Raw genomic sequence first — 26638 nt, forward strand, 5'->3', positions numbered from 1 at the left:
ATGCACAACCTTCAACAAAGGTACGCCCATTCACGCATGTCTCCACGCAGAAGACACTCAAACTGAGAATCGAACTGGACAGCGTCTTACTGAGAGGCAACAATGCTACCGCAGCGACACCACCACCCATGAAGCAAAATCTTTCTCACTGCAGCACTATTATTACCACATACAAGCCTGTCCTTTATTAACTCATCTTTTAAATCACTAAACCTACACATTTTACCTTTGTTTCTCAGGTCAGTAATACAAGCTGCAAAACGTTCTCCTAACTTTTGATCTCTTGTGGAAAACAAATGTCTCTCTAATGTAGCATTTGTCTGAGGGTTGCGCATTTCCCTGAATTTGCATTTCAAACACTCTGGTTCTTCCCTTGATTCAGCCTGTACTACAATATGATGGTTTTCCCATTCTCCTTTATATACTACTCATGCATATACAAATAAATGCTCTCTTTCATTGTCCTCTAACCCAGCTAAGTTTAGCAAAATGAATGCCCAGGTGCCCAGGTGCATGCATCTTTGTCAGAATAAGCTACTTGTATACAAACGTCATACTTTTGCTCAAATATTCCCTAGTTCTCTGCAATATTCTGATCAAATGCAAGTGGATCCAGTGTGCAAAATGCATCTGCCATATTAACACATACCAATGAAGGCTTTTGCAAGTATGCACAAACACACACACACACACACCAGAGATTTATGCCAGTACTTGTAACTATACCCAATAGTACAACAAGCCTCTGAATAACTGAACTTTGAAAAATAAATAAATCTCCCAGGCACAAGAGTACTCTTGAAATCACTGTACTCTAAGAAGTCACCTCTTATCCGTGTAAGAAACATTTCAAAATAGCTGCACTGTGCAAATAAACTGGGCAGAAGGAACTCGTAGTAAAAAAACATTTGTAAGTAACTGCACTTTGTGAGAAACATTACACAGCACACTGAAACTTTCCCAGAATGGCTGTACTTGCTAAATAACTCTGTACAGTGCAAGAAACAGTCTGAAATGGCAGCACTCTGGAAATAGACACACCCAGCACAAGAAACTTTTCTAAAAAGCTGTATTTTGAATGCACTTTATGAAATAGTTGCACTTTGCACAGAAATAAACACTTTGGAATAAATTCACAGTAATAAACACACACTGTAAGCACTTTTACGCACTTTGAAATGCTTCTAGTAGCTCTAGTTATGCCCTGAATAGCTTCAATCAATGCAAAACAATAGTTTATGCCAAAACACAGTAACTTGCCAAAAACATGCAGTTGCCTTACTTTATACTTAATGTGCCCTTGTTGCCCTTTGTTTTACTCGTTTAATCTTTTTTCTTGCCCATTATACTTTTCCTGTGCTCGTTTTACAGTAAACATGCGCATTTTACTTTAAAAATGCTCATTTTTTAATTACAAGGTAATTCCAAACCATTATGTCCTTTACTGATAATCGTTTTATCAAATATCTTAATTTCAAACATTTTGTTTAATTAATAAACTTTTTTGTGCCTCTCTCTTGCTTAATAATATGTTTTCTGCCCTTGTAATGCTCCATTTTATCTTTTTAATAAATTATTTGCACAAGTTTTTACTACCTTCAGTTCATTTTTTGGCCCTTTTTGTACTCTTTTCACTTAGTTTAACTTCACTCTGCACTTCATAGCTCTGAAAAGCAGTCTCTGGAATCCCGGTTCTGACACCATGTTGCTCATCTGGTCAGGATAAAACAGACTAACATCTGTGGGTTCTGTTCAAACAGCTTTATTATGTACAAAAACATCAGGATTGAGGCTAATAACTTTAACTTAGATAAACTTGTAAACAGGCTGGCTGTCACACTCATAGATGCTCACTGTCTCACTGCACTCCTAAAATGGCACTGAAGCTAGCATGTGCTTGCTATTTATATGCACATGCTGTCTTTGAAATGCTTCTCAAAGGTTCAACACACACGCACGCACACTATTCTACACTCCCCATGCCTTCACAGAGTGGGATACAGTCAGACAAGTCAATAATGTCAATACAATGTTTCCTCAGCAAACAAGTCAGGGGTAAAACATCTCAAATAAATCCCAGGAATAATTCAGGATATAAGGGAATTCACGTACAAATGATTTTAATGTCCGGTCAATATAGACTACCAATTGGTATATTTTAGAATATTTTGCTGATATTGTTGGCCTCATAGGTGGATTAGAGGCATCTGTGTGCACTTTTGTAATGCCAAACTTCACAGGCACAATTGATTTCTCCCAGAAAATTAAACACAGTAGCAGTAATAAGGCCACTTCTATAACGCTCTTCTAAACACATATCAGTTTTACGTTAAGCTATGTGGATCTCATTAATAGATGCAGGAATATATTTTTTAACATCGAGCAACAACTCCAATATTTTGCTGGAATAATCAAGAGAATCCATTAGCACCACAGCACCTCCATGTCGGGGTTCATAATTCTAATGGTAGTATCATGATTCAATTTTTACATTAAATCCCTCTTGTTGTGTTTCAAATTATACCCAGAAGGGTCACAGGAAGATTGCCTTAACAAATGAATGTCCCATCTGCAAAGATTCTCAAACAAGTTCACCAGTACAACACATGAGGGGATGTATGTACTCTTTTTTTTTTCTTTAATTCATCAACAACAGTTTCTTTGCTGGTACTTTAAAGGATGGACACATTTAATTTCTTGACCAACATTTTAAGCTGTAACAAACAATCAGATACATCAAACTTGTAGCAGGAGACAAAGGTAAAGCCTCTCTCAAATAAATTGAAATGCATATTAGTCATATCCACATTAGAATAATTAAATATCCTGAAGCTTCCATAAAAAGAATATTGCTCCAATGCAGCAAGAAGCCCTCTCTCAAAGAAAGCCTGCAAAAAGCAATGCGATATTTATCCAACTCATTGTAGACCGATACAAAAATAATAACTAGAAACAAATCATTGAAAGGAAAGAAAGAATAAAAAAGTGCTAGCCTGAAACACCATATTTCACTTACTAATTGGTGCAAAGTGAAAAGTGATAGTCATTTTTGGACCCTGCCACTGTGGGCATATTCTATGGATATAATATTCATTTACTTATTTTTATTTTATTTTACATTTGTTTACTGGGGAGGTCTGACTGGACAGAGCTGTCCATTTTCAGTGAATGCCCAGGGAGAAAAGCTCCAGAATAATTGCTAACATACTATACATAAGACATTTACATGAGCATTGTGGTTTACACATTCACTTATAAAAATATAGCAGGCGGTAACATATGATTGCATAAGATATTTACATATGCACAGAGGTTTAGACATGCAATTAAAAGTATAGTAGGTAGAAACATGACTGTTGTTCATACAGTATGTTTAGTAGAGATAATCTTGAAGATGTACTGAAGACAAGAAAGGAAAACCTAGAAAAGGAGGAGAATATAGACAAATTCAAAGGAGGTGCATTAACATTTTAAGGGAAAGCTTTTCAACTTGGTCTAGGGGAGAGTTAGTGGGTAAAGATGGGTCAGTGGAAAGTAGGCGGCATTGAGTTGTTAAGTAATGTGTGATAATATATAGTGCATCTGTGGGAGTTTCAAAGAGGAGGGTGGATAGTGAGTAGGGGAAAGGAGTTTGAATATGTCAGCCAGGTGCTAAGCAGTTACAAGTAACGTGTGATAATATATAGTGCATCTGTGGGAGTTTCAAAGAGGTTGGATAGTGGGTAGGAGAAAGGAGTTAGAATATGTCAGGCACAACATAGTCAATATGAGGAGTGATCACTGCTTGTAGGTTAGGTTCCTGAGAGCTGTCAAAACTTTGATAACTTAAGGGAGTTAGTGGTTGGACTAAGTCCAACTGGACTGGTCTGGAATCCCCACAATATGAAAAACAGTTATTTTTGTTCAATATTCCAGTTTCTGTGTCTTCTCCTGCATCTACTCAGGATGCACTGTGATCCCCTTTAATTGAATGTTGAAATATATCATTCTCTGTGTTTAGAGAATCTTAAGAATCTTGTGCTGCATTGTTGTCTGCTCTTCAAGTCTTTAATCAGCTCTGATTATGTTTCTGTGGCTGGGAGGAGCTCACTCTTGCTGCGGTTCAGAATAGCTTTAATCATTTGATACAGATGAAAAGGCTTTAGCAACCAACAGAGAGCTAATTGAGGATGGTTTAACTTGTTCATACGTATCATGATGAATCTATGCACAGTACAGAAGCAGAAGAGGAAGTTCTAAAGGCTGTAGCCCCTGAAAGCATTTTTATTCACAATCTGCTTTATTAATGTATCCAAACAACCTGGTATCTCTTACTTCTGCTTCCATTTGGCACTTTATCATCAATCCTTCTTCTTGAACCTTTGATAAAAATGAAAGTTGCTCTGTAGGCTTCTATTGTTCATGGAAATTATTCTTATCTGTAGCTGCAGATTTGTCAGCCACTCTGCAAATGATATCCCTTGAGTAATTGAGACCATATACCTAATAGTTTGATCCTGGAAAATCTGGGTCTTAAAGCAATAGACAGGACTGTTCCACCAGTGCCTTGGGGAAGTTTACTGAGCCTTTTTCTGGAGGGTTTAGAAGCTGTGAGGTTACAGGAAAGACACAAAGCTTCCTTTCTTCTTCTTGGTTTTCTTGATCGTAATATTAAGTATGTAAAAACATAAAGTTTTAGAAGTGTCTCAGATTCGTGTTGCAGGTTTGGGTTACATCTTTACCAGTTGCATGAGCATATGTCAAGTGACTGCATCAACACCATCTTATCTCCCTCAAGAGTTTCTTTGAAACAACTTTTATGAATTTTTGATTTTATAAATCAAAGTACTTAAAAAAAAAAAACACTCGTCTTTCAAGAGTATTGTGTAAGCACATTTTTATAAACTGATAAATGAGAAAGTGGAAGGCATTTTACTTCAGAAGTCAGAACCAAATAGTAACTTATTGAATTGGATGATATTTTGGGTTTCCCTAAATTTGCTTCATTAAGTCCTAAAAATGGAGAAAAAAGTGACTGTTGTCAAAATATGATGGTAACCCAGCCATTCCTATGGAAGAGAATGTGATGCTTGTAAGTTCAGTAAAAATCTGTTGATCTGGGGAAGTTGATATCAGACATGTTTGTAAGGGCATGACTGAAGCTGTAAGAATGTGTATGTCTGTCTGCTTGTCTGCCTGGGTGGTCATGCTAATGAAGGATTGACAGTATGGATGTGTGTGTGCATGTGTTTGTGTGTGTATTAGAGCATTCGTATGGGTAGATGCGTGAGTGATTCCATGATGGTGATTGACTGGAAGGGTTGGTTGTTGATGTGTGAGAATGTGTGTGTGTGAGAGATGGAGCATAGATGGGATGAATAGATAAGTGTTTCCACATCTATGACTAAGAGGGGCTTGTTTGCTGGTGGCTAAACATGTGTGTGTTTGTATGCATGCACATGGGTGTATGAATATGTGAATTTAGGTGGGGGGTGCTTTGTTGCTAGGTTGTGTACTGCCGCTGTTTGGTGTGACAGCGCTTAGTGTTGGTTATTGTGTGATTTCAAGACATGCTAATAAGTTGATAATGAAGTCTTTCTCAGCGTGGCTATAGATAACTCTGAATGACTTTTTTTCTCATTCTAAGGTAATTCACCCATCTGCAAAAGACCATTACTATGAATGGAGATCCTTTTCCTGAATTAGATGTTTAGGTAATATTATGGAAATTAAATTTGCATGTTATGAATGTTTTCTGTTTTTCAAAGTCTGATAAGGTATGAGCTGCAAAATTCATGGCTGTAAATGTGAACTGATTTTATGTGCTATTTCTCTTTTTGTCCGCAGGTTTCCTGCTGTGAGCTTGAAGCAGAGAACATGAAAGAACATGACGTGACATGTGATTTAACAGCAACACTTCATTTGTTGAAATTGGGGCAACAAGGGCTATCGTGAATTTCACAGTACTATAAAAAGTCTTTTTTAAGGGAGTTAAATGCCAATAATCTATCCACCACCTGCCACAGGTAGGAAAAGAAGCTATTTTTCTTTCATATGTGAATTTATGTAAGTTTTGATAAAAACAGATATCCAGTAGAAGAATTGTTAATTTAATTTTGGATTTCTTCTTTCATTCTGATGTGCAGCTCAACACTGATCCTGTACATTTCTATTTTCTCCTCACAAAATTGCACAACACTGGGGAAAAGGGCTTGCTAAGTTTCTGAGGTCATGAGACCCTTATTTAAAAATAAATTGTGAGATTATGTTCAAGTGTATGATATCATCTGAGTATTTTAGTCAATGTGTTTCTAAGTGGAAACATTCTGTTCACACCATACATTATTGTACACCTAGTTTTTAAAGAAATGCTTGGGATGCCTTTAAGGGTGGCCATGGTGGTGCAGCGGTTAGCATTGCCGCCTCACAGCAAGAGGTTCTCTGGTTCGATCCTCAGCTGGGATACCTTCTGTGCGGAGTCTGCATGTCCTCCCTTTGGTCGTGTGGGTTTCCACCAGGTGCTCCGGTTTCCTCCCACATCCCAAAGACATGCTCTAGGTGGATTGGATACTCTAAATTGGCCCTAAGCGTGTGTATGCCTTCCGTGGAAGGTTGGGTGCCGGGCTGGCAACTCAACACCATGAAACTCCACTGCCAGTCATGAGCAGACAGGTGATCCGCTGTGGTGATCCCTAACCAGGAAAAGCCAAAAGAAGAAGAAACTTGGGATGCCTTTACTTACTAACAGAGATGGGAGTTGGTACATAAGAACTCTGTACCAACTCTAATGAGAGTTAGTATACAGGAAGAACTCTATATTGACTGTCATCTCTGTTCGTGACACACACCAAACAGATATTACACAGTACAGACCCCTCTGTGTAATGCCATTTCAGCTTTTGTAGCTTTGACCTATATTGTTAGTGATGCACAATACAAGGTGCAGATAACATGAAACCCCCAACCGAAAATATTTATTATGCAGATAATTCTGAAACTGAAATTAGTAAAAGGGAAACAGGGCCTGTTGCTGCTTCTTTAACACATTGCCTTTGTTTGTATGTCAGCCATGTAGCACCATGCAACCGGGTAGCATGCAACTGTAATTATATTAAAATGTGTATGTTTAAGAATTGCTGTGGCATACCACATTCAGACATAGAATAATACAGTTGTTTAGCATAGGTCTGTCAGTACTATAGGCGGGATGTGGAGGTGGGTAGGTCATCAGGCACTGCATAATACATAAACAGATGGCCAGTTTCTGCAAACTGAGCACTACTTATTTACATATACAGAGGTGGGAGTGGCATCCTGAGCAATGAGCTACACAGTTAGTACAAGTAAGGAGAGATCCTCAAAACAAACACGACAATGTCACTTGTGCATGCATCGTATTATTGGAAGAACCCCAGAAAAAAAAAAACAGCATTCTCTTGTCCAGATGAGTGTACAGTACCCCTGTACATTAGCATTCCTGTGCATTACACAGGAGAAAGGGTATTGCTTGGCCAGGTGTTCCATACAGAGGGGCTGGTCTGAATATCTGCAGAAGCAGTTGCACTGCCACTAGAGGGAGACATGATCTATTTGCATAATCACAGGTGATTGCTGCTTTGGTGGGCAAGCAGCTTTAGTTTGAAAATGTAATTTCATGGTGCATTTTGCTGTAATATATTGTATTGTGTGATCTAGCAGACTGCTTTTCTAGGGGGGGGTTTGCCCTTTTGTCCATTGTGGTGAGAACATGGAGATATATATATATATATGTATATATATATATATATATATATATATATATATATATGTATGAGTGTGGGGATAGATTCCCCCCCCCCACCTGAAAAATGCATGAGGACTTGCCCGCCCTACAAAAAAATATTTTATTGTGTTTTTGTATGGTTTTTTTTTTTTGGTATCCAGTTTTTGATATTAAATAAACTGTTCTTTGATTGATATTCGTTAAAACTAATCTATTAATGAGACAGCCTGCACTGTACAATAATGTCCATGACATACCATTACTGTGTAGTTTTAGGTGGTAGTTTGAAGAAATAAATAAATGTGTGTGTGTTGTCTATATCTATTAGGGAATGGTCAGCTAGATATTGTCAACAAATGGAAATAAACATTAATCAGTGTAGCTATTTTGTTACCTTAGTCAAACATGGCACTATGGTGCTGAGTACTTGACAGAGTGATAAGACATTTAACTGTGCTTGGCATGAATACTGGGTTAAATATTGGGATGTTTAACTGATCTGGAGAAGTAGAGAAAGGACAGCCTTAGTCCCTAGCAAAGACCTCTCGTGGTGCTCCCGCGACAAAAAAAGTAACTCTTCATCTCTCTCTTGAATAAATAGCTATTGTGTAGCCAAAAACTGTGCATAAATAGCTCTTTGGTATACCTATCTCTCTCTCTCACACACACACACACACACACACACACACACACACACACAGATTTGCTGAATACTCTTTAAATTGCAATTCTGTAAGCAGCATTAGAAAGTAAGTTGCCTGCAGATTTGCAGGTCAAGGACAGAGCTACAGCTTGTATATGCTGCCTGCCAGTTTCATGGTCTTATAACAAGAAAACACTGACGGTAATTTAAACAGTCATGATCACAATCATGGCTGCTTACTTGATTGCATACAGAACTTCCATGGACCAGTCAAAATCATGGCTGCTTACTTGATTGCATACAGGACTTCCATGGACCAGTCACCGCAACCTTTACAATGCCTTCTCTCTCCCTATGTACACTTAGGGCAGCTGTCCCCTTCCCCCACTTTCTTCTGAAGAAAAGCCCTGATTCCTTTTGCCTGCTTTGGGGGAGAGGGGGCTGTGAACATGATGACCTACAACGCTAATTACTTTGACACTGATTGTAGTCCACACATTCACCCTAAAACTTTGCTTTTATGGATGCATCTAGATACACTGGAGTCTGTGCATGGGAACTCAATACCTACCCCATTTAAAAGTCTGCAGTCGCACATTCTCATCATCATTATTGTAGGTTGATTAGAGCTTTCTGGCAAGATCATAAACAATAGAAAACGTAATCATATATAAGCAGAAACAAACGTATGAGAAAACAAAAACTAAATACATCACCATAGACTATATATATCATTGTTAAACATCACTATGTTATAACAACAGCTATTGCAAGGGACAACCTCTGCTGTACACCATATAGTGGTTGTTGGAGGAACACTCCTTCCTAATTAATTACTCTCACTCTGAGATTGGAGCACCTTTAAGTAACTACATGTACATTTGTTTGCATTTTTTCTGTGTGGAGTTTGCATATTGTCCATGTCTTTGTGGGTTTCTTCTGGATGCTGCTGTTTTGTCAACCCACACCCTCTTAAAGTATGCTGTTTGATTGACTGCACTTAATTGTCCATGTATTATTATGCCCATTTAACCAATGCCTTTGAGGCCTGGCACATGACTGTGCCAACCCAATTTTCAGTTAAAAATTGATAGAAAAAAAACTTAATCTGCTAACTTGCATTTCTAGAAATGCATGTTTATCCATTCATATATTCTTGATATTTTCCTTGCGTTATAAACAATTTAGAGAAATTTGCAGTGTGTGTGTGTGTGTGTGTGTGTGTGTGTGTGTGTGTGTGTGTGTGTGTGTGTGTGTGTGTGTGTGTGTGTGTCTTATATATATATATATATATAATATATATATAATATATATATATATATATATATATATATATATATATATATATATATATATATATAATGTGTGTGTGTGTGTGTGTGTATTCAGAAGTATTACAGAGATTGGTGCAACAACAGGTAAGTTGGTCTGAAAACCTTTTACGGCAAGAACAGAGTAAATGGAAAAGATCATACAACAGTGCATATCATAAACCTAAGTGAAAACAGAGGTGGATCATACCATTGGACAGATGACAGAATACAATCTCTGGGTATCAGAAAGGGTTACCTTAACTTGTAAGCTTTTTCACAAGTAGCTAAACTATTGTAGTAAGCCTTTCCAATTCAAAGAATGGCCTAGCACTATGATTTTCTAAGAGGGAAAGCTTGATTATGAAGGGCAGTCCATTTGGCCATTGTACATGGTAATAACACAGTCCCTGGGAGCATCTAATACTCATAAGTGATTTACTTATCACTGGAAATGCCTGCAGCTACTAATTTATACTCCTCAGTGAGTCAGATAATCACACATCTGCTTAAAACACCATGGTCAGCCAAAAAATTTAACTTGGCCAAAAGGCAACAGTTACCCATTGTAGTCAACAGAAACTACCACAGTGCAGATAATTTCAGATGACATGTAGGGTGGGGTTTGTGTGTGTGTATGCATGCATGTAGCAGTGTGTGTATCTGTAACCACTTGTAAGGGTGAGAGTGGAGTCAGATGGCTGTGTGCTTTTGAGTCTGTGTCTGTCTGGGTGATTACAATAGGTGGCAGATACGTAAGGAATTGACGGAGCAAGTGTGTGTGTGTGTGTGTGTGTGTGTGTGTGTGTGTGTGTGTGTGTGTGTGTGTGTGTGTGTGTGTGTGTGTGAGTGAGAGAGGGATGTGGATGAATGTGTGAGCATTTCTGAGAGTCTGAGTGTGGGCCAGGGTGTGGGATGCTGATTGGATTTCTATGGTCTTGTACCTGTGTATTTGCATGAATGTCTGAATGTATTTGAGAGTGGAGGGTGCTTGTGCCAATGCGATGCATGGAACTGCCACAGCATACTACTTGCTGCAAAGTAATTTTAACAGAAGTCTTAAAAAAAATGTGATTCAGAGACATGCAATTTAGCGAATAATGTAGTATTTTTCATTATGGCAAAAGTTGTCCCTGAACTGCATTTTTTATACATTGCGTAAACTTTCTTATGTGCAGTAGTCAATGTTCACAATTGTGAGCCTGCTCTCAGAATCCCAGGAAATATTGATAAAATACCTTCATTTAATATTATATCTTTATGTAGCATACATAATAGCTATTATACAAGCACAGGGTCATTATGTAATGCAATGCATGTACCAACATTAAAATATGAAATCTTTTAGCTTTAAGCACACTAATGTGGTGGAGTAGTTAGAATGCCAGCTAGGTGAAGCAGCACCATGATCGAAGTCCTTAAAGCATATACACTCTGATTTATTCATAAGCTACAGCTTTAACATTTTCCTTGAAATTAATAAATTGCTATAATTGCGAAAAACAGTTGGAAAGGAAATCCATGAAGATAATGCTGTCTTTAAGAAGACTTTTTTTTTTTTAGATTGAAAACCGATTGCTGCTAATAGGTTAGAAGATATTCTGTAAAGTTGGTGCCGTCTTAAAGGCTTTTTCATAAATTGCTATGGAACAATGTATTTTCTTCTTTTGTACATATTATATCCTTCTTAGGTAATATGCAATAAAAATGTACCACATAATGCAGCTGTTTGTATTATATGGGACCATCATTTGTAAATAATTAATTTTGTGTATGTGATTTCTACTCCTGAAACTTGTATTTGTTAAGAATGATTTGTACTGAAATGAAATGTCCAAGTTCTGAGTAAAACGGAAGCTAGTTTTCCGGACTGCATTAACTTTTAAAAGTTTCTGCTAAGATAAATGAAGTTTGGGACAAACTAAGTTGCCCTGATCCCACGCTCACGTAGTAAGGGGGTGGGGGTTATAGCTGTAGGAAGTTAATGGTTTGAGTGGTTTGGTAGGTAGGTTAGATTGTAGGCATTGGGTTTAGTTGTTAAAGGGGTAAAGAGAAAGGGAGCTTAGGGGAAGTGATGTAGGGGATTGAGGGACTTATAGTAGGTTTAAGTGGTTGTGCTTAGAGGAAGTAGGTACATTTTGGCATGAGTTGTGGGGGAGTAGCAGCTCACTCACGTCCAGAGATGATCTGTAGGTATCGTGGATTCAGGAAGGCCTTGGGTGGCGCTATATGAAGTTGAATATGTCTTGGTGGGGTTTTTTCTTTTCTCTTTCTCTCCTCTGGTTTAAAGGGGAGTTTGCTGGTGAGCAATAGTGGGTATTGGAATGGGGGGATGAGGTAGGGTGTCCATGGAAGGAGCAGGAGTTTGTGTCTAAGAGGAGCTGCGTGCAGTTGGTGTGTGGTGCATGACTGGAGTGTGGTGCTTGGCATATCTGGTGGTGTGGAGGTCGGCTTCTTGATTCCCCTGTGGTACGCGGGTGGTGCTGAGGATGATCACTGGTGGTCTGGTTGTGGTTTGGGTTTATTCTTCGGTCCAGTCACGGTATTGATACCATGAAGGGGGGGCAGTAGGGCCATACAGTCTGGTGGCAGGCCTGAGGCTCATCGGCCTGGTCGGTGTACATCCTGGTGGTCATGGGTGGCAGCTATGGCAGGTTGTCTTCCTTTTACAGAAAGAAATGGTGGTAGTGGTTGTGGATGCCTTATTTGTTCCCTGGTGGGTTCGTGCAGCTGTTTGGGTTCTCTCCACGGTTCTTTGGTAGCTGTTCATTTGTCGGTAGGCTGGGGAGGTCCTAGCGTGGCCATTGCTTTCTTGCATGCACGTTGGAGGCAGTGGATGTTGTGGTGAGCCATTGTAATGCTTTCCCTGTCAAGCAGGGAGAGCTATGGGATTTCAGGGCTCAGTTTAATGTAAAAAAAAAAAAAAAAAAAACAGACAAAAACGGAAAAGAATATGAAATAGATAATGACCGGCTGAGGGGCTTGCTGGTAAATTGCTTTGACTATAGTGTGCAGGGTCCTGGATTCAAGTCCTGAAAGGGGAGGGGGGTTTATGTGAGCAGATAGGAGATAGCTGCAGGGGGACTGTGCAAGTGTCACCTGAGTGCCTGGGGCTGCAGTAAGTCAGGAGAGACTGTGGTGGATATGGGACCAGGGTCCTGGCTGAGCCCTCAATGGTACAGTTGCAGGATCATACAAATCTATTAGGGATTTCACTGGGATGAGCAGTATTTAAAGTCTGTCCCTGTTTGTCCTCCCACCAATTAGGCTTTGGCAAGAGTTCTTGCTCAGAGGTTGAGAGGTATGGGGTCTGGAGTGCAGGACTAACTAGGGCTGAGTGTGAGACTCGTGCTGGCAGCAGCAGAAAGGGGATCATGAGATAGGATGTGAGGGTGCTGCCATTCAGTGGTTACACTTCCTTAAGGCTACAGCTCAGAGGGGTAGTGGTACATGCTTTGATTAAGGGGTACAGGGCCTGGGTCCGTGAGGGGACAGGGCTGGTCAACTCAAGTGAATTTTAGTATGACAAGTGTTTTTTTTTTCTACAGGCTAAGGGGCAGAGGAGTTATGTGAATGAGATAAGGAAGGTAGGGCAATGCGACATAAGGGGGGGTTAGGGGTGGGATAGGGCATTGCGATCCTAGGAGAGGTATTAATGTTATGTGTTTCTTTTCTTACACCTGGCTAACTTACCTGGACTATGTCAGTGGTGGCAAGCTATTGTGGCCTAGGCTGAGGAATTATTTCAGGAGGTGGTGACATCCGAGGTGGTAACTGAACAGGAACAAGCTCCAGGTCAGAAGATTCGACGTACCATGTCAAGAGCCCCAGCCTGGGGAAAAGGCAGCAGACCACAAAGCAGGTAGTCACAGTGGAGGCATCGTCTCCCAGGACGTCTCAAGATGGAGGTGCAGGTAATGGTTTTGCTTCATCACTGCTGGCTGGGGAAGTGAATAGTGAGCATCTTGGGGGGTAGGGATCTCAGTAGTGGATGGCAAGCAATAGAGGGTGCACAGAGGGGGATGGCAGAGGTATCTGGGTATGCTGTTGGGGATGCAACTGGGGTTTGGTGTAGGTTTGGAGGGATCCTTTGGCTTTAGACTCTGACATAGGCCCTGACTTTGGGCTGCAGCCGGGGGACTGGATAGCCACCCAAGCCTTAGGACAAGAGGCAGGAGTGTTCAGTGAAAGAAACAATTTGGAAAGGGGAATATGTAGATGTATTTGAGTTGATCAATGCAGAAGAGGTCCAGCGATTAGTGCAGGCAGAGTTGGCTAATACTAAGAACATGTTTGCGGCATTAGCGGTTTTAGGGAGGAAAAGGGGTAGGTAAGATTCACCCTAGGACATGGGATAATTGGCTTGTTGGCTTTATTAACTATATGGCTGTGCAGCTGGAGAAGGACAGGTCATTGGCCCTGCCACTTCTAGGTTATTTCCTTACTTTTTTGGGAGGCATAATGGTTAAGGCCTGGGAATGCGTGGCTATGTTATGATCAGCATTTCTGCAAATGGAAGGCAGTGGACCTTTCACTACGCTGGGAGGTGCATCATCCAGATATATGGTTAGCCATGATGATGGATAGTTATGGTGGTTTTAACATGAGGCTGAGCAGGGGAGAAAGGAGCAGGTGGGTGTTGGTCTTTCAATAGTGGCTCTTGTTTGTGGGTAGGGTGCAAATTTGCACACACTTGCTCAGGATGTGGAGGGAGTCATTCAGCCATTTGTTTGTGGTAGGCAAGACCTTCCTGCATGGATGTCCAGTGTTATGGTTTATGATGGTGGGTTTCTCACCTCACAAGGGTTTAAACCAGTGTGGGGTATGGGTAATTTTCGTGAGTCTTGGGGAATTGGGTTATTTAGAGGGAATACGGGAAGGGGTACTGTTCTCCATTAAGGTGGAGGTCCTGCGAGGTATGCTTAGGTGGTTTCCTGGCCTTGCGATTAAGAATGAGATATTACAGGGGTTTTATTGAGGATTTCCTATTAAGTTCACTGTGGGGGGGGGGTTGTAAGAACCTGTGATCAGTGTGAGGTAAAGAGGACATTTTGGAGGGTTTGGTGGAGAAGGAAGCATCAGGCGAGGGGTTTATTGGGTCCTTTCAACAGTCCGCTTTCAGTCGTAAAGATGTCTCCTTTGGAGTTAGTGCTGAAGAAACGGGCTGAGGAATTCAGATTGATACATCACTTCTCATCCAGAAGGGAATTCAGTGAATGATTTTATTGCAAAGGAGGAGGTCAGGATGCATTATGCATCCTTGGATGATGCTGAAGGTAATCGGGGAATTTCGGGAGCCATGGCTGGTTAAAGTTGACACTGAGTCTGCCGTTCGGCTGATGCCAGTTAAGACGGAGGATTGGCCTTTGCTAGGGATGAGGGTAGGTGAAAAGTACACTTTTGACAAAGCTATGCCTATGGGTTGTTTAGTGGCATGTGCAATATTTGAGGAGTTCAGTACAATATTACATTGGGTATGGCAGCAGAAAGTGGGAACGCAAAAGGCAGTGCACTATTTAGATGATTTTCTGCTGGTGGGTCAAGGCTGGGCAGGGGCACAGGACTGTCTGTGGGAGTTTACGAGCATGTGCGAGGAGTTGGGGGTAGCATTGAACCAGCATAAGCTGGAAGGTCCGATGAGAGCATTAGAATTTTTGGGATTAATGGTAGATGTGGAGCGGGGACTGTTTTGTCTGCCCGAGGATAATATAGAAAGGCTTAGGATGGCGATATGTTTGGTGCTGGGCAAGGATAAGAATAGGATTTGATCAGTCATGAAGTTGTTGGGGCTCTTGAATTTTGCCTATCGAGCAGTACACCCAGGGCGCCCCTTTTGTAGGTCAGTGGCATTTATGTTGCGGGGGGGGCACAGAGTAAACATCATTGGGTTTCGGTGTCCAAATTGTTGCAGGAGGATTTGTTGTGGGAGGGTTTTTTACAACATTTTAATGGTATCTCTTTCTGGCAGTCTGACTGGGTGGGGCAGGAGGAACTTCATTTATTTATGGACGCAGCTTGGGGTACTGGTATGGGGGCCTACTTTGGAGGTTGGTGGTTTGTGGCTAAATGGCCTCAGGCTTGAAAAAAGGAATGGATGTATGATGTCGCCTTCCTAGAGTTGATGCCTATATGGATAGCTTCCGTAGTGTGGAAGGAGCATTTGCAGGACAAGCGAGTAGTTTTTCATTTTGACAATATGGCTGTGGTGAGGGTGTTACAAAAGAAGATGGGTAAGTTGGGATTGTTGTTGGTATTACGTAAATTGGTTTTGCAGAGTCGGTTAATAAATTTTTCATTTACAGGAGGGCACGTGCCTGGTGTAAAGAATGCTATTGCTGATAGCTTATCCCGATTTCAGTTTTGCAGGTTTCAGCTGTTGCTCCAGGGGTAGAGAAAGTACCAGAAATCCTGCCAGAGGAGGTTTGGAACCTTGGGTCTAGGTAGCTAGGAGGTTAGTGCATCATTCTTGGGCTCCCTCTACAAGGAAGGCTTACGGTAGGGCTCTTTCTGATTTTGATCAGTTTGTTCTGCAGTTGCCAGAAGAGCTAGTTTTCTGGACTGCATTAACTTTTAAAAGTTTCTGCTAAGAAAAATGAAGTTTGGGACAAACTAAGTTGCCCTTTTCCCACGCTCACGTGGTCGGAGGAATTATTGTTGCGATATATAGCTCGAGCTTTGGGACTAGGTAAGACATTACAGATGGTCAGGGTGGATTTGGCTGTTATTAGCATTTTCGTTAAGGTATTGGGGTTGCAGGATTTTACAAAGTCATGGACAGTAGAGCGGATGTTGAGGGGGTGGAGGAGAGTGGTTGGGGAATGTGTGGATATGCAGTGGCCACTGATGAGGGCGGTATTGAAAGTTTTGTTGAAAGGGTTAGCATTATTACAAGGTGAGTCTTTGGATTATTTCATGTGGGGCACACTGTGTATATAGTTATATTTTGGTGCCTTCCGTGTTTCTGAGTTGTTAGGGTCTTTATGTTGGAAGGACATTATCATAGATGATGGAGAGGTTACTATTGCGTTACGGAAGAGTAAGACAGATCAACTGGGTAAAGGTTTCCTGGTGGTGCTTAAGCCTGATGAATGATGGCCTTTGTCCAGTAAGTTGGGCCAAGGAAGTCAGGAGGAGGCAGATGGGGAGTTTATCTGAGTTAATTTTTTGCTCGGTGGATGGGAAGATAGTGTCAAGTAGTAAATTCATTTGTTTGATTAGGAGAGTTTTATATTGCAGGGGATTTCCAGTGGATAGGTTTGCAGCTTACTCTTTTCAAATTGGCAGGGCTTCAGATTTAGCTAGAGAGGGCAATTCCATTCAAGTTATTAAGAGAGTGGAGAGGTGGTCTTCACATACATTTTACTGTATATTAGATAAAAGTTGTTGGTCTGATTAATGACTTTCTTTTCTTCTTTTCTAGGGAAGCAGATTGTCATCTTGGGGCACTTGTATATCCACTGGGCAGAGAAGCGTGCATTAGGGAAGATAGAACAAATTTGGGTTTATCCCATTTAGGATGGTCAGTGACTTGGCATGGGGTTAGAGGTCTTGGGTGGGATAGGTTGCTGCATGAATTTGAGCAGGTTAAATTGAGGAAGGGGTGTCCTTGCTTACTAGTGATTCATTTGGGAGGCAATGATCTTGGAATTCTTTTTAAGAAGTGATTAGTAGATATTTTTCTACAGGATTTGTTGGGGTTGCAGACATTGTGCCCGGGTATGAATATTGATTGGTCAGAGTTGATTCCTCGTTTGTGTTGGAGAAATGGATATAGTTATAGGGTGATTGAAAGGATTTGGAGGTTTATTAACCAGAGTTTGGCTAGGCAATTAAGAATTTTGGGGATGCATACTATTGAACACAGAGGTTTTGGGGATGGGCAGGATGTCTGGTATCAAACAAATGGGGTGCATTTGAACGAAGTGGGGTTGGATCTGCTAATCTTCACTTGAAGCTGTTTTTAGAGGGTATGGTTGAGGCTAGGGTTTAGTTGGGGGAATCAGGCTGGTGGTGGAGAAGAGAGACAGGATTGTCCTCTTTTGTTTCCCCTCTAAGGAAGGTGGTCCTGCATTGTATGTTGGAGTAAGGGAGCTGCTGGATGCTATTTGAATAAAGGAGAATTCAGTGGTTAATGATTGGTAAGGAAGGTGGTCCTGCATTGTATGGGGGAGTAAGGGAGCTGCTGGATGCTATTTGAATAAAGGAGAATTCAGTGGTTAATGGTTGGTAAGGAAGGTGGTCCTGCATTGTATGGGGGAGTAAGGGAGCTGCTGGATGCTATTTGAATAAAGGAGAATTCAGTGGTTAATGGTTGGTAAGGAAGGTGGTCCTGCATTGTATGGAGGAGTAAGGGAGCTGCTGGATGCTATTTGAATAAAGGAGAATTCAGTGGTTAATGGTTGGTAAGGAAGGTGGTCCTGCATTGTATGGGGGAGTAAGGGAGCTGCTGGATGCTATTTGAATAAAGGAGAATTCAGTGGTTAATGGTTGGTAAGGAAGGTGGTCCTGCATTGTATGGGGGAGTAAGGGACCTCCTGGATGCTATTTGAATAAAGGAGAATTCAGTGGTTAATGGTTGGTAAGGAAGGTGGTCCTGCATTGTATGGGGGAGTAAGGGAGCTGCTGGATGCTATTTGAATAAAGGAGAATTCAGTGTTAATGGTTGGTAAGGAAGGTGGTCCTGCATTGTATGGGGGAGTAAGGGAGCTGCTGGATGCTATTTGAATAAAGGAGAATTCCGTGGTTAATGGTTGGTAAGGAAGGTGGTCCTGCATTGTATTGGGGAGTAAGGGAGCTGCTGGAAGCTATTTGAATAAAGGAGAATTCAGTGGTTAATGGTTGGTAAGGAAGGTGGTCCTGCATTGTATGGAGGAGTAAGGGAGCTGCTCGATGCTATTTGAATAAAGGAGAATTCAGTGTTAATGGTTAGTAAGGAAGGTGGTCCTGCATTGTAAGGGAGCTGCTGGATGCTATTTGAATAAAGGCGAATTCAGTGGTTAATGGTTGGTAAGGAAGGTGGTCCTGCATTGTATGGGGGAGTAAGGGAGCTGCTGGATGCTATTTGAATAAAGGAGAATTCAGTGGTTAATGGTTGGTAAGGAAGGTGGTCCTGCATTGTATGGGGGAGTAAGGGAGCAGCTGGATGCTATTTGAATAAAGGAGAATTCAGTGGTTAATGGTTGGTAAGGAAGGTGGTCCTGCATTGTATGGGGGAGTAAGGGAGCTGCTGGATGCTATTTGAATAAAGGAGAATTCAGTGGTTAATGGTTGGTAAGGAAGGTGGTCCTGCATTGCATGGGGGAGTAAGGGGTGCTGCTGGATGCTATTTGAATAAAGGAGAATTCAGTGCTTAATGGTTGGTAAGGAAGGTGGTCCTGCTTTGCATGGGGGAGTAAGGGAGCTGCTGGATGCTATTTGAATAAAGGAGAATTCAGTGGTTAATGGTTGGTAAGGAAGGTGGTCCTGCATTGTATGGGGGAGTAAGGGAGCTGCTGGATGCTATTTGAATAAAGGAGAATTCAGTGGTTAATGGTTTGTAAAGAAGGTGGTCCTGCATTGTATGGGGGAGTAAGGGAGCTGCTGGATACTATTTGAATAAAGGAGAATTCAGTGGTTAACGGTTGGTAAGGAAGGTGGTCCTGCATTGTATGGGGGAGTAAGGGAGCTGCTGGATGCTATTTGAATAAAGGAGAATTCAGTGGTTAATGGTTGGTAAGGAAGGTGGCCCTGCATTGTATGAGGAGTAAGGGAGCTGCTGGATGCTATTTGAATAAAGGAGAATTTAGTGGTTAATGGTTGGTTTGTCAGGAGGTGAGCAGGTACCCTGCCTATTTTAAGTGTGGTGGGTGAGTAGGTACGCTGCCCTTTTTGAGGAGGTAACAGGGTGAGTAGGTACGCTGCCCTGAGGTATAATCATCCAGGGTGAGTAGGTACGCTGCCCTGAGATCATTACTGATGAAGATAATTGTTGTTGTTTCTGTTTGAATAAAGTTTGTTATCTAATAATATTCAGTAAAGGTCATCAAATGGCTTTATGTTTGGTGTGGTTTACTTTAAACTCATTGTTTGGTCTGCAGCTGTGAGATAGCCAAAGTGATACTTTTCCTTTTACATACAGGGAAGTGTTCATTCCTCATAATTGTTCTGTTGATGAGAACTGAACTGCTTCTATAGCACAAACTGTGTGACTATAAACCTTTGCTGGATGTAATATGGTAAACAATATTAGTACCAGTGTCATATTTAGAGACTTTAAAGATTTTTGAATTATTTTTTTTTTGCTCATTTGTTCTTTATGACTTAGACTTTACTGTAATACAATCATATTTTAATGAAACCGTGACAAAAATTATTCAAAATAAAATTTCTATTTTTACTGTGCTAAACTTCTTAAAATTGTACATTTCAGGTTGTCATAGAAAGATTTATTCAGTATTTCTGCATTCAGCTGAAAAAGCATATTTACAAGCGGAATATTAAGTGATGATTTATAAAAGCATGTCTGTGGTTTGAATTTGAATTCTGTGTGTTATCCTGTTTAAAAATGAGGTGGAAGGGAAGGCATTAGAACTTGGAACCATAATATCTTGCGTGTTTATTTTGACCTGAGAAATAAAGTTCACACACACACATCCTTTTCTCTGTAACTAAATTGTATTTGCTGATGAAACAACAGGAGCTGCGATTCTATTATCAGTAACATTAGAAGCCATACTACTACTATTAAAACAGGAATGTTCCTCTTTTGTCTTCTATCAACTTTTATCAAATCTTAAAATCAATTATGACAGAGAATTTTTTTTGTAATCACAATGATAATCACAAATGTTCTAACTAGTTATTTGCTTCTTTTTATGCTGTTTCTTTCATCATCTGAAAAATGACTTTCCTTCCAAATTCAGTTTATATTAGGAAAATGTAATGACGATTATGTATGTGATTATAACCAGTCAATTATACAAATTAAAAAGCAAAACATCTGAACACAGTTTATTTTGGCAATAATATCTTTCTGTAATCTAACTTATAGAGCACAATAAATTGGTCTCTGTTCATAGCAAAGTTTTTACTGAGAAACGGTTGTCAAGAAATTCACTTTGAGAGTAGATAGAAATGAAGATTAAGAGGAGAGTCTCAGCATCCATTTTGAATAAATGCACCTACTAGTTTATGATCAGACAGACTTAATAATGATTTTTTTGTAGTACACAGAGCTTTAATTGATGCATGTACTGCCAGTCACAGGGAGACACCGAGAAAGAGAAGGGGGGAGTGAGAGAGAGATGGCCAAAAATATGTAGGACACTCAGGTGTTTTAAAGCTTTACAAGCTGCACAATAGTTAATGCTGTCACACAAGCTTTTGCTGTGCATGGAATCATAGCTACTCTAATGTGCTATAAGCCAGCAAGAAAAAAGAAAAATGCTAGGCACATGGTGTTTTTCAGATTTGAAAGCTATAACACGCTTCGTGATATGAAAATTCAGCAAAATACAACTTCTTATTTTTGTAGTTTGCATCTTATTTCATGACAAGTAAAGTCTATTTTCTTTACTTTTAAAAAGCTGAATCTCCAGTTACTGAAGAAATCACAAAATAAGTGTTGTTATGCCCATTGCATTAGCACATGTGTTTCACAAGGTGTGGCTGCACTTTTTATTATTAGAATGCAAGAATGCTTTTTATTGAAGTTGGCTTTGTGGCTTTGCCACTCTGTCCTCCTGTGGTTCTATCATGCTCATCGTATTGTTTGCTGTTGATGCATCTGAGCTCTCAAGGGTGCTGAAGTACTGTGTATCGTGTAATGATTGGTTCCCACAGCCTCCTATCGTTTGTTGTTCTTGCATCTGGGCTATCCAGGGTGCTGAAGTACTGTGTTGTACCTCTGTATATCATTTGCTCTACACACACCTCCCTACATCATTTCCTCTCCCCCTACACACACATACACACCCACCCCTCCCTACATCACCCCCCCCCCACACACACACCCCACATCCATTCAGCATAACATAGATATATACAGACATGTGCACACAGACACAGGCACACAGATATGAACATACACACAGATTTGTCCTGTTACGTGTGCTTGTTCTGATCATGCATTGTTTGGAATAAAATTAACTTGTAATTCCAGACAAAATTCCCTGTAGCTTTATTATACATCCACTTCTGCATCTGAGATATTTGTCATTTACCTATTATCTCAGAGGACCTTACATCACAGACCTGTTAAGGAAAAGCCTGCAACAGCTGTATTTTCGGAGAAGGCTGAGGAAGTTTGCAATGCCCAACACCACCCTCAGCAACTTCTACAGATGTACAGTTGAGAGCATTCTCTCCCACTCTATTACAGTATGATTCAGGAGTAGTACAATACTGGATTGCAAGGCTCTGCAGCGAGTAATAAAAACTGGCACAAAACATTATTGGAGTAACACTTCCTGCATTGGAGGACATCTACAAAAGAGTTTTAGGAGGGTGCAAAGCATTGTCATGGACACTACCCAGCCACAACACAAATGTTTTATGCTGTTACCATCAGGGAGCCCTTACAAGAGCATGGCCACCAGACTAACCAGGCTGAAAGACAGTCTTATACCCTAAGCTATTAGACTGTTAAATGAAGCTCATATATTACCTCTCTCTCCAGTATTCCAGGTTGATTTACATTTGGAGGGAAACTAGCTTTTTTTGCACAAATATATTTTTTTACTGAAATAAACCAAAAAACCCACAAAATTCATGGACTGCACCAAGCCGCTTTAATGAAGAGCTGAAAAGGCTCCAAAATACTAAGCGCTTTCAAGGAGATCAGAACGCCTGAGAAACAAAATGGGGGGTGGTTCAGGGAACCAGTCGAATGGTTCCCATTACAATCAGCAACAAGGGAACAATCGTTACAATATGAGAGGGCGGTGGTACAACAACCGGAGGTGGAGATAATCCAAGGACTGAATTTTTGTTCCAGCAGTAATGCTGTTAACATCAATAATATTGTCAGTGACATGTTTTCAAGTACATTGGATTGTAATACTGATGATGATGAATTTATATATGATACTGACAGTTCTGCTAGCAATATTTCAATGAGTATATTTTCTTGTAATAATGTCACAGCTGAATTTAGATGTGAAACGAGCACAAAAGCCAGCTTCACTATTTATAATTTCAGTACCTTGGAAATAAACGAAATGTACCATGACTTACTAGCAAAGGGGTTTACGTATGTGCATGTGTTTTGTTATAACATTGTAGACTTGTTTACTAGTTTGAAAATATATACTAGGCAGTTGAACTTGGCTTTATATTTTAAAAGACAAAATGTACAGAGAAATTTTATCTCTTCATCATTAACTAGGAAAAGCACTTTTATTCCACGCATAGATAAGGATGTGGCAGTATTTGAGAAATTATCTGTCAGCAATATACGAACATATTTGGAAAGGAATAAATCTGGCAAACAAGATGATCTTATAGAGATGGTGAGGTTAGCACTGAAAGAATTGACCACAAATAAGGAAGTCAGAATAATGAAGCCCGATAAAGGGGGTGGGGTAGTCATCATGGCTCTATTTGATTATGTAGCTAAAATGCAAGCTATTTTAGATGATGACTCCACATACCAGAGGGCCTCTAGATGTAAGATGAACATAGCATACCATAAAATTGATGTACTCCTAATGGACACCTTGTTGGAAGGGGGGATTCAAGAAAAAGAATATGGATTTTTGTTAGTTGAACACCCAATTACACCTGTAGTGTTCAGTATTCCTAACCTCTATAAAAATTTGAATGACCCCCCCCCCTTTTAGACCGATAGTGGCAGCAAAGGGGGTCCAAAACGGAGCCATTAGCAGCATATGTAGATAGGAATACACAGGGTTTGCGAAGTAATTTTGGGCATATATTAAAGGATTCATGGCACTGTTTGCAGCGACTAAATAGGGTGGATAAAAGTGATTTGAATTGGTCATTTCTTACCATTGATGTGGTTAATTTATTTTTAACAATACCACAGGAAGAGGGGTTGGAATATTTTAGGTAAAGCCTTTTGAGAAGCAAACCTCTGACTGCTGTAAAGTTGAATAATGTAGTTAATTTCATGGAACTTGTGCTTAAAAACAACTATATGATATTTGAGGGAGAAATTTACCATCAAATATCAGGAGTGGCAATGGGGGGGGGTCAAATGTGCCCCCATTTTTGCTAACTTTGTACTTCTCCATTGGGAAGAAATATTTATTTTTCCTACCCCTTTTTTTGAACATATTGTAGTATATAATCGGTTTTTAGGTGACATACTGATTCTTTGGAGGGGAAATGAGGATGAAGCCAGGAATTTTGTTGAATATCTTAATTCCACTACTCCATTTTTCTCTTTCACGTTTAAGTGGGACAACAAAACAATAGATTTTTTTGATCTAAAACTTACTAAAACACTGGAAGGTTTGGAAAGCAATATTTATAGAAAAGAAGACATATAGTAATTCACTTTTGCATTTTTTAAGTTGCCATCCCCCGCATCAACATAGAAGTGTGATTAAAGGGCAGATGGTCCGATTGTCATGCCTTGTAAGTAATGATATGATCAAGTGGAGATGCATAACCTAATAGGAATGTTTCTTGATAGAGGTTACCCACTGAAACTGTTGATTTCAGTTAAGAAAGAGGTGATGAAAAGAAGGCGGACATCATTTAAACCTATCTTGACAGAAATTAGTGGGATTATTGATGTAATGGAAGGAATGGAACCCTCTGGTCCTAAATTATTTGATTCTAGAGCTCTTGTCTTGAAATATAATTTCCAGACATCCAATATTATAGATATTGTTGGAAAATCTTGGGACTTCGCTTTTGATATGGACATCAAAAAAGAGTTAGGTCAAACACCAAAAATAATATTTTCAAGAGGTTTAAATATATATATATATATATATATATATATATATATATATATATATATATATATATATATAGATGGGTCTACTTTATTTACCCGAAATGTTATTCACCGACACTCCGTTGCCCGACACCTAAAGATCAACAGTACGAAATACCGAAACTGTAACACGCCAACGATCGTAATCCCGACAATTGCACTTAACAGCAAATCACGTAATATTCAGCATTATTGTATAAGTATACCATACATCTACAGGGAAGTAGCCTACCATGATCAGTATTTGTGAGCATTTCACAAATACTGATCATGGTAGGCTACTTCCCTGTAGATGTACGGTACACTTATACGGCGTGTTACAGTTTCAGTATTTCGTACTGTCGGTCTTTAGGTGTCGGGCAACGGAGTGTTGGTGAATAACGTTTCGGGTAAGTAAAGTAGACCCATATATATATATATATATATATATATATATATATATATATATTTTTTTTTAAATAAATACATATTTTAATTTAAATATATAGAGAGATCAAAAGTAAGATTTACATGTTCACAAATGTATAAATGTGGTTCCTGCAGGTACTGTAGATACATTAATGATGAGCCCTATGTGACTGTAAGGGGTTACAATAGAATAATTTCATGCCCAGGTAAATGTAGTTGCAATTCCAAGAAAGTTGTTTACCTAGCAACATGTACATCATGTGCAGGTTTTTACATGGGGAAAACCATATGTAGGTTAAGGGAAAGGATAGCAGAACATCAGAGAGCTATAAAGAACAAAGACAATCATAATGCATTATATTTGCATTCCACAAATTGTGTCAATTTTAAAAAGTTTATATTTTTTGTAGTTAACCAAGTATTGACAAGTGAGAGAGGTGGTGATGATAATGTTTGAGTTGAGTTTTTAGAACTAAAATGGCAGGTGATATTAAATCCAACAACTTACCCTGGACTCCACAACCACATTTCTATTAAGCCCATTTTAAAACAAAGGGCAATGATTGTTTGAAGTCATTTATTTATTTATTTATTTTTTGGGGGGGGGGTAAGGCTTGTTAAAATCAAAATCAGTTTTTATTAAAAGTATTATTAGACAAAAAAATGTATATATAGGGAATGTTTATGGGGAATATGTATATATAAATACATTTTTTATGTATGCTTTTTATGCATGTTTTATGGTGTAACAAATACTATAATGTGTGTTAATGTGACTGATAAGCAAGAAAGGTGATTGGTTAATGTGCAAGTGGAATTTTGTATTTAAATAATGTAATTTGTATGCTCCTTTTACTCTGAAGAAGCCATTAGTTTTGATTGTGAAAGTGCTTAGTATTTTGGAGCCTTTTCAGCTCTTCGTTAAAGCGGCTTGGTGCAGTCCGTGAATTTTGTGTGTTTTTGTGTGTTTTTGTTTGTTTATTTCTAGTGGTTTACCCTGTTGGGTTCAGTGCATTTTACAAATATTTTTTACTGATATTGGTATTTATATTATTGTCTATTTGTTGTCTTAGAGTACCTGTTTTTGTTAATTATCATTGTTTGTATATGTTGCTGGAGGACTTGTAAAATAAGAATTTCACTGTACTTTGTGAAACTGTCTCTAGTACATATGGCAATAAAGTTGAATTGAATAATTCTGTAAAAAAATAAAAAGGAAATAGTTGTGCAGCCGTCCCAACATAGTAAAACAACTCAGCTCAGCAGTTCAACATACGGGAATCTGTGGTGATACGCATCCAGGATTTGCAACTCTGTTTAATAAATACCCCTTGTGATGTCAGAGTGCCTGCAACCCCTTGACCATGTGCTTGATGGGCTCATGCTATTATCTCTCTCAGGTGGAATTCACATGTTGATCCTGAGGCTTCCATCAAATCTTGACTCTTTCAACACCAGTGAGGTCAATCAATTCATACCTCCCCGTCATGTGCTACCAAAAGAAACACAAAACCTATCCCACCTCACCCCCAACACTCAATTCACTCCTCAGCTCCCAGTCAGGGGAGTATGCTTAAACATTCAAACAGATG

At 39.7% G+C, this 26638-nt stretch overlaps 1 protein-coding gene across 3 annotated transcripts in view; it reads left to right on the top strand.

Annotated features, from left to right (window-relative positions):
* The first annotated feature begins 5623 nt into the window (after positions 1–5623).
* The window catches only part of TENM1 (teneurin transmembrane protein 1), a 3721864-nt gene continuing 3700849 nt past the window's right edge, over positions 5624–26638 (top strand). For all 3 annotated transcript variants that reach the window (XM_044054336.1, XM_044054337.1, XM_044054338.1), the window contains exons 1-2: positions 5624–5693; positions 5827–6005. The gene's annotated coding sequence lies outside the window, so the exon portion shown is untranslated. The remainder of the gene's footprint in view (positions 5694–5826; positions 6006–26638) is intronic.

Source organism: Protopterus annectens, chromosome 13.part0 (assembly GCF_019279795.1).
Source record: "Protopterus annectens isolate FY-2018-M chromosome 13.part0, PAN1.0, whole genome shotgun sequence".
Lineage (NCBI taxonomy): Eukaryota > Metazoa > Chordata > Ceratodontiformes > Protopteridae > Protopterus > Protopterus annectens.